The following is a 7,878-nucleotide window of genomic DNA, read 5'->3' as shown; positions in this document are numbered from 1 at the left end:
GGACCTCGGGTGGGGACAGAGATGATTCTGCACAAGGATGCCAGACGCTGCGGCCAGGTGGCTGTTCAGGTGGGAGGCAGCCCTGTAGGGGAGGTAAGGCTGAAGGCTTACCTCCTCCCTGAAGCTCCCTGGCTCCTGGACAGCTGCAGGCTGGTGTCTCTTGGGCCTGCACTGCTAGTGGCCTCCAGGTGTCCTGGCCTGCCAGGCACTCCCTTGCATCTCCCTGGGCTTCAAAACCTTGAGGACAGGCATCTGTGCCCTGCAGCAGGGAGCTCTCAGCTGCTGCGGCCCAGCCTGCCTCTGTGCCACCTTCAAACCTGGCTTGTCTGGAGACAGTTCTTCCTCTGGCCTGGCTCCCAAGTGGCAGTGGTGTGCCTGAAGGCCCACTCCCAGCCCGGCCTCTGCCTGAGTGAGTGAGGGAGTGAGACTTCCCAGATGGGCCCCTCTCTAGCTCCCCATGCTGCCTTTTCCCCTGAGACCAGGCTCTGCTGTGCTCTGCGCTGGGTCTGGGTCTGCTGAAGCTGGGGCTCCAGGTTAAACGCCTGACCAGAGGCCTGCACTGCCCCAGCCTAGGAACCTCCAGACCATCCTGCTGTGACCCCTGCCCCCCAGTTCCCAGGAACAGATCTTGAGCTCTGAGCAGCCCCAGCAATGGGCACAATTTCAGACCCAGCATCCTGGCGGTGCCGTAAAACTGCAGCGGTGAAGCTCATCGGAGCCATTTTCTTTGGCGCTGCTGAGACAGGAGGAAAAATCCCCAAATAAAACACTCCCACAGCCACAGCCATGAAAGCATTGTCCCCTGCAAGTGTGCTCACTACTCAACATCATTTTTCCTCCTCAGCGGGGAAAACCTCCCAACAAGTCTCATTGCAAGATGGTAAACCTGTCGCCCTAATGAACAGCTTTCATTTAGAACTTGGTGAGAAGGGACGCGCGGGAGAGGGTGGCTCATGGACTGCGACGTTTCTGAATCGCTGGCTCAACCTGCAGTGTTCCCGTGGAACTCGAGCACCCAGCACAGGGCTGTGTTGTTCTGAGCCAAGAAGGAAGTTTGCAGAAGCCATACTTTGTGCTGATTCATGTTTCACCCTTGTGCCTACAAAGTCCCCGTCAAATGGTTATCCGGGTCCTCTTGCACGCCTCTGCTGATGGGGTGCTCACTACTTCCCAGTGCAGCTCCCTTCACTGCAGGGAAGGAGACTTGGAGCTCCCGCCTGTCCTGCTGTCTCCACTGTGAGTGTTTACAAAGCACCTGCTATATGCCAGGCCCTGTGCCAGGGCTGGGATGGAGGCAGGGGCTTGAGGAGGGGCTGCCCTTTTGGGGGATGGAGCTCAGGGGCGGCTTGGCTGTGACCAGACGGTGATGCATGGTTGACACTCCTGGAAGGAGAGAGGAATTGGGTGGGGGGAGCCTCAGACCACAGCTGGGAGCTGAGAGAAAGTCTGGGCCACCCATGCCGGGAGCTTGGACTGAGCTGGGAACCCCTGGGAAAAGCAGCCCTGGGGCAAACCCCTCTTCAGCCAGCTGCCTCCACACAGGTCACGGCAGCCACGGCGAGAGTGATCTGTCCTCCATGGGGAGGGCCACATACCCAGCATGATGGCACCGGCTCGTGGTACGTGTCTAACATGTGGCAGCTCAAGGGAATCAGCCTCTCAGTGGCCCCAGAGCAGCCCTCAGCAAGGGTGGGGACCCAAGCACTCCCATTTCACAGGAGAAGAGCAAGGTTTGGGGGTTGAGGAACCTGCCTGAATAGGACATGCACACTGCGACTTCACTTGCCTGTAAGACAGCAGCACGCGGTCCACAGCGCCTCCCAGCCCTGGGCAGTGAGAATCGGTGCCACCTGAGCAAGCAGAGACCTGGCCTGGTGAAGAGGGACCCCACCAGGCTGGCCCAAGGCAATGCCTCCTGACACCCTCCTGTAATAGGGTCCCAAACTCAGAATACGCTGCGGGTGCAGCCTGCCCGCCCCTGGAAGGATGGGCCCGGCTTCCTCAGCCACAGACCTGGAGGACCTGGTCCCTGATGGAGGAGGGGCCCCCAGATGGCTGCCCTGGCCTGACGGTTCTTGGGGTGGACAGCGCCAGGGGACACGAGGGGGAGTTCAGTACAGAAGGTTGGAGCCACCAGTGAGTGAAAAATGAGTGAGGGAACGAGGGATACTTCGGGGCCACGGCCAGCGGTGCACCAGCTTCCGTCAGAGTCCCGGTGCCCTTGCCTTCCTTTTCTCATCTCCGCCTCTTCCACCCGCTCAGAGGCTGCCCCTTCTCAGAGACACTCGGTGGTGCCCCTGAGCCTGGTTGGGAGCCGGGGGCGGGGCCTCCGAGTGGGGCGGGGCTTGGTGGGGGAGCTGGGGGTGGGGCCTCCGAGTGGGGAGTGGCTTGGTGGCGGCACTGGAGGTGGGGCCTCTGAGTGGGCAGGGGCTTGGTGGGGGAGCCGGGGGGCAGGGCCGGCCTTCCTTCTGTCTGGAATGTGACCATCCCAGGGAATCCATGGCCTCGTCAGCAAACCCAGGGAGGCACCGAAACCCAGGTGCTGCTCCATGCATGTGGGAGGCTTGTCTCATCAGCTGGCACAGGCGTGTAAAGGCACGCACTAGGACAGGCCCATCGGGTGAGGTGGGGCAAGTCGGGGGCAGGCGGTGGCCCCTCCGGGCCTGAATGTTGGCCGACGGGCCCCTGGGACAGGTGCAGGGGGCTGTGCGTCCTCTGCTCGCTCCTCAGTGCAGCCACAGAAACAGCAATAAAAGCCTTTTTGTTTCCTTTCCAGCCCAGACAAAATCAATAAATTCTGGAAACATGAGAACAGCTGACCTTTGAGATTTCTAGCAAACCTTCAAAGAGTAAGTGTGGTCTGGGACCCGGCTCAGATCCAGGACCAAGTCCAAGGCGCTGGGAAGCTCTGCACAGGCCCATCTTGGGTCCTGTTCTGTCACAGGGATGAGACCCAGATCCTGCACGTGCCTCTCAGGCAGGCCTCACTCGCGTGGATTCCAGAAAGTTCTGCGGATGGAACCTGCTCTTTCTGTGAGCGGCGGTATCGCTTTAGTTGTGTCTCAGCTGCTCTGTCTCCTCTAGAAAGTTCTCCAGCAGCCGCAAATGTGGAGCATGATCGGATGGGGCGAGGGCCCATTTTGCAGATGGGGAAACTGAGGCCAGGAGAAGGAGGGATTTGGGGCTGATGCCGAGCTGCTTGGCCTGATTCTCAGTTCACTGTTTCCAGAGGCTTGGCAGGGGAGCCAGGGGTGGCGCCAGCCCTCCTGTGTGGGATATGAGCACCTGGCAATCCCGTGGCCTCATCAGCAAAGTCAGGGAGGCGGCAACACTTGGGAGTCTCCATCCATGCGTGTGGGGGCCTGTCTCATCGGCCTACGCAGGTGTGCGAGGACAGCGTCTGCATCTGGAACCTGGGTCGCCGCCAGTGGCTGTGGCATTCACTCTTGCCCAGGTGCCCAATTCAGTTATTTATTTATCTAGAAACAGGGTCTGGCTGTTTTGCTCAGGCTGGAGTGCAGTGGTAATATGAGGGTTCACAGCAGGCTCAACTTCCAAGCTCAAGTGATCCTCCTCCCTCAGCCTCTGGAGTAGCTGGGACTACAGTCACATGCCACCATGCCCGGCTAAATTGTATATATGTATATATATATATATATTGTAGAGATGGGGTTGTGCCGTGTGGCCCAGGCTGGTCTCCAGCCCCTGGGATCCTGTAATCCTCCTGCCTCAACCTCCCAAAGTACTGGGATTACAGTGCTGGGATGACAGGCATGAGCCACGCACCCAGCCACAATTCAGTTATGGATTGAGCTCCCACAAAGCACTGGTCATGCTCGGGGCTGGGGAGGGGCAGCCAGGGCCAGCCATGATCCCTGTGCTCTATGAATGGGGCTCTGTGGAGGGTGGGATGGACGGGAGAGGGAGAGGAAGGTGATGGAGACCACTCTCCAGCCCTGGGCGAATGGCCAGTCCTCCTTGCTTGTGAGAAAGGCAAGGAGGCCTCTTGAGCTTTGAGTGTGAAGCTCAGAGGGAAGCCCAGCCTGGAGAGAATCTGGGGAGCCCTGAGCACAGATGGGGCCTCCTGTAGGCCAGGGTGTCATCTGCAGTGCGAAGACATACAATGCTGCTGTTCAGATGGCCACTCCCTTCCCCGGGAGAAGCAGAGGCCATGCAGACCCAGGCTGGCAGCCCAGGGCCGTGTGAAGGAGGCTGGCTAAGTGCTGGGCGCAGCGCCGAGTGGCCACCAGCCAGTGCTGCCTGGACAGCCCTTAGCGTTTCGCCCTGTGGGGACTGGCTACAGCCAAGGCTGCGGGCCGATCAGGGCTGGGGGCAAAGGCTCAGCTATGCCATCTCACGGCTGCTGCCTGGCCTGTTTCCACTGCCGCAGCACTGTGAGCCAGGTCCGTCCTGGAAAGCACATTTCTGCACATCCAAGCAGAGAGAGAGAGAGAGAGAGGTGGGCAGGGCTCCACACATGGGGCCTGTGGCTCTTCTGTGCCATCCCTACAGAGTGTGAGAGAGCTGCCTGCCCTCGGGAGAGAGTCCCAGGGAGGGACAGGGTCTGCAGCCTTGACCCAGCAAGCTGAGATGCCTGGGGGCTCAGCTGGCCTCCTCCCACCTGGGGCATGCATCCACAGGACGCGGCCTCCCCACCAACTTGAAGGAAAGTGGGGGCTGGACCCAGAGGCAGGAGACCAGGCCAGCTTCAGCCCAGGGTCCGTTTTGCCTGGCCTCCCGCAAACCGATGCTCAGGGGCAGCACAAACCTCATGTCTGTCTACCAACTTCTCTATGTTTGAGTTAACGAAGAACTTTATGTCTTAAGAAGATTTAGGTTTACAGAAAAAAACAAAAACAAAAAGAAAACAAATCGTAGAGAGGGCTCACATGTGCCTCCGGCCCCTGTTGTGCTCATGATGAGGTGGTACCCGCTGAGGTGGCACCAGCTGATGAGCCAATACTGGCACGGCACAGTTCGCTTCGGGTTGGTTTTGGTGATGGACATTCTCTGGGTCTGACAGACACACGGTGGCATAATCCGCTACTATAACACGGTGCAGAGCAGCGCCACGGCTCTGAACATTGCTGTCCTCCGTGGGGCTCTGTTGACTTACCCCTCCCGCCCCTATCCTCTGGCAGCAGCTGCTCTTTCCACTGTCCGCATAGTGCTGCCTTTTCCAGAATGTCACCCACTTGGAATCCTACAGCAGGTGGCCTCCTCAGACTTGCTTTCTGCACTTCACAGCATGCATTTAGTGCTCCTCACTCCTCGCACCTCTTCGTGGCTGGACAGGGCATGAATAACGTTCCACATCGGGATGTAACACAGTGTGTTTGTCCCCTCACCTGCCGAAGGGCGTCGGTTACGTCCGAGTTTTGGCAATCATGAATACAGCAGCCGTAACGGCGAGTGCAGCTGTCTGTGCAGACACGAGCTTTTAACTCTTTTTAAGTTTTGCCTCATCAGCACCTCCCCAGAGCCCAGGACCCTGCGGGGCTGATGACTTGAAGGTGAAAGAGGCCTCAGGGGGCAGTCCCGGAAGGCCACATACTGGGGCAGGGAGGACACAGCCTTGGACAGTGGGCCTGCAGTCTGGGGGATCCAGGCGAGGATGCTGGGCCTGGGCTTGGGGAGAGCTTCCTGGAGGCAGTGTCAGGAGCTTGGGGAATGAGCCAGGATCGAGCAGGTAGAAAGAGAGAGAAGAGTGTGGGGAGAGGCCCCAGGTGGGCATGCACGTGCTGGGTGGTTTGGAGCGGGGAAAGGGTGGGTATGGGACACCCACACCGTGTGGGCATCAAGAGCCACATTGGGGAGGCTGAACTGTCTCCAGGCAGATCAAATGTGGTTCAACTTCCCGGGGGTTAGATGGAGAGCCAGGCTGGGGTACGGTGCGCAGCCATAGGGAAGGGGGACGGCAGGGGCTGGGGTTGCATCTGTTGAGTGGAAGCCATGGGCTAGCTTTGTGTGCTCCCTGAGTTTATGAGCTCACATAAAGCACCAGCCCCTGGGGGCTCCATCTGGCCCCAGCCCTCCCCATCCCGCCCTCCTGCGGGCCCAGGTGGACACAGCAGAGGGAGGTCTGTGAGCAGAGGAGGAAGTCAGGCCACGGCACAGTGGCGTGGACACCACATGCACTGCTCATCTGGGGCCTGGCACCAGGACTCACCCTGGAGGGCTTGGGAGCAGGCAGCTTATTGTAAGGTGACCCCAGGAGGCACAGGCCAGAAGGGAGGACAGTGAGCGGGAAGAGAAGCCAGGCGCTCAGGCTTGGTCCCGGCAGGGAGGGGCGGCCCGAGGCCGGGCGAACCACAAGTCGGGTTCATTCTGTTTTGTCACAGGACAGCATGCCAGGGGCTGTGACGGTAAGAGGGTGTCAGGCCTTGTGGGATTTGGGCTGTGGTTGGGCAATGTGAGGAGGGCTGAGGTGGCAGTGCGGTTGTCTGCAGACCGGACATGGCCGTTCTGTGATGGCGTCTACTCACTTGCATCTGCGGGAAAGGAGGGCAGCGGTGGGGTAAAGTGGCAATTGGGGAAGCCCTGGACCCTCCCTCAGCACAGGAGAGGTGGTGTTTCAAGGGTGGCACCTCTGCCTTGGCCTTGATGAAGTGGGCGTCCTTCAGGCTCGTTCCTGTCCTGCAGGAGGATGTGACTTTGCTGTCAGATCCATCTCTGGGTGGCAGAGGCTGCCTCCGAACCTCCCGCCTGGGTCAGGGAGCTGGTGTTTCTCCACTGACTTCTCATTGGCCCGGCCATCCAGGCTGCCCACAGTGCCCTGGACATGTTCCGAGGCGCTGCAAAGGGAAAGAGCGGGGCCAAGACCCTTGATGAGGTGCTGGGGACCACCTGGGAGGTGAATCCCATGGAGAGCCAAGGGCAAGGGGGGCAGGGGGGAGGTGGTGAGAGCGGCCACCTGGCCCAGCAGCTCTTCTAAGATGCCAGCCTCTCTCCCTCCTTCCCGCCTAGTCACCATTTTCCTCCATCCCCGTAGTGGGGTGAATAATGTCCCCTCCCAATTCACATCCATCCAGAGCCTCAAAAGGTGGCCTTATGTGGAGGTCAGGTCTCTGCAGATGTCATGGTGTCAGATGAGTTTATACTGGATGAGGGTGGGCCCCACACCCAGCACCTGGTGTCTTTCTAAGAAGGCAGCAAGGCAGAGACTCAGAGGCATGGGGAGGAGGCCACGTGGAGACAGAGGTAGCGGTTGGAGCAAGGTGGCCACGAGCCAAGGAGCGCCTGGACCCACTGGGAGCTGGAGGCAGAAAGCAGGCTCTCTGCAACCTCTGACCCCTAGGGAGGGAGGCCCTGCCCACACCTTGATCCCAGACTTCTGGCCTCCAGAACATGTGAAAAGACATCTCTGCTGTTTGAAGACCCCAGTTTGTGATCATCCGGGAAGGCAGCCCCGGGAAATGAATGCAGCCCCTCGGGGTCCAAGTCTACCTTCCTGGGCTCGCCCAGCCCTGCTTCTGTGTTCTCCTAGCTTGAGCCCACCCAGCACTCCACCCCAGACCCTGGTGGGCCCTCAGCCTGCTCAGAGCCCTCCAGGCCCTTCCCACCTCCATTCTACCCTCCCCGACCCCAGCCGGGCCCACCCACCCTCACACCACATCCCCTCAGGGCCCCAGCAGGGCTCTCCTGGACCTCCATCACTGCCTCCAGGCCCTGAGCCCCACTCCTCAGGGCCCAGACCGACCCCCCATGGCTGCCACCCTCATCCTGCCCTCAGCCCTGGAGGCCGGAGCTTGGCTAGCTGCCTTCTAGAGCCATTGCTGTCCACACTGTAGCCTATGCGCAGCGGAAGTGGCTGTCCTCTCCATCTCAAAGTCCTCTCCAGATGGCTCAGAGTCAAATAGGAAACAAATCTAGAGTTAA

Source organism: Callithrix jacchus, chromosome 3, assembly GCF_049354715.1.
Source record: "Callithrix jacchus isolate 240 chromosome 3, calJac240_pri, whole genome shotgun sequence".
NCBI classification, from domain to species: Eukaryota; Metazoa; Chordata; class Mammalia; order Primates; family Cebidae; genus Callithrix; species Callithrix jacchus.
This window is presented reverse-complemented; position numbering follows the sequence as displayed.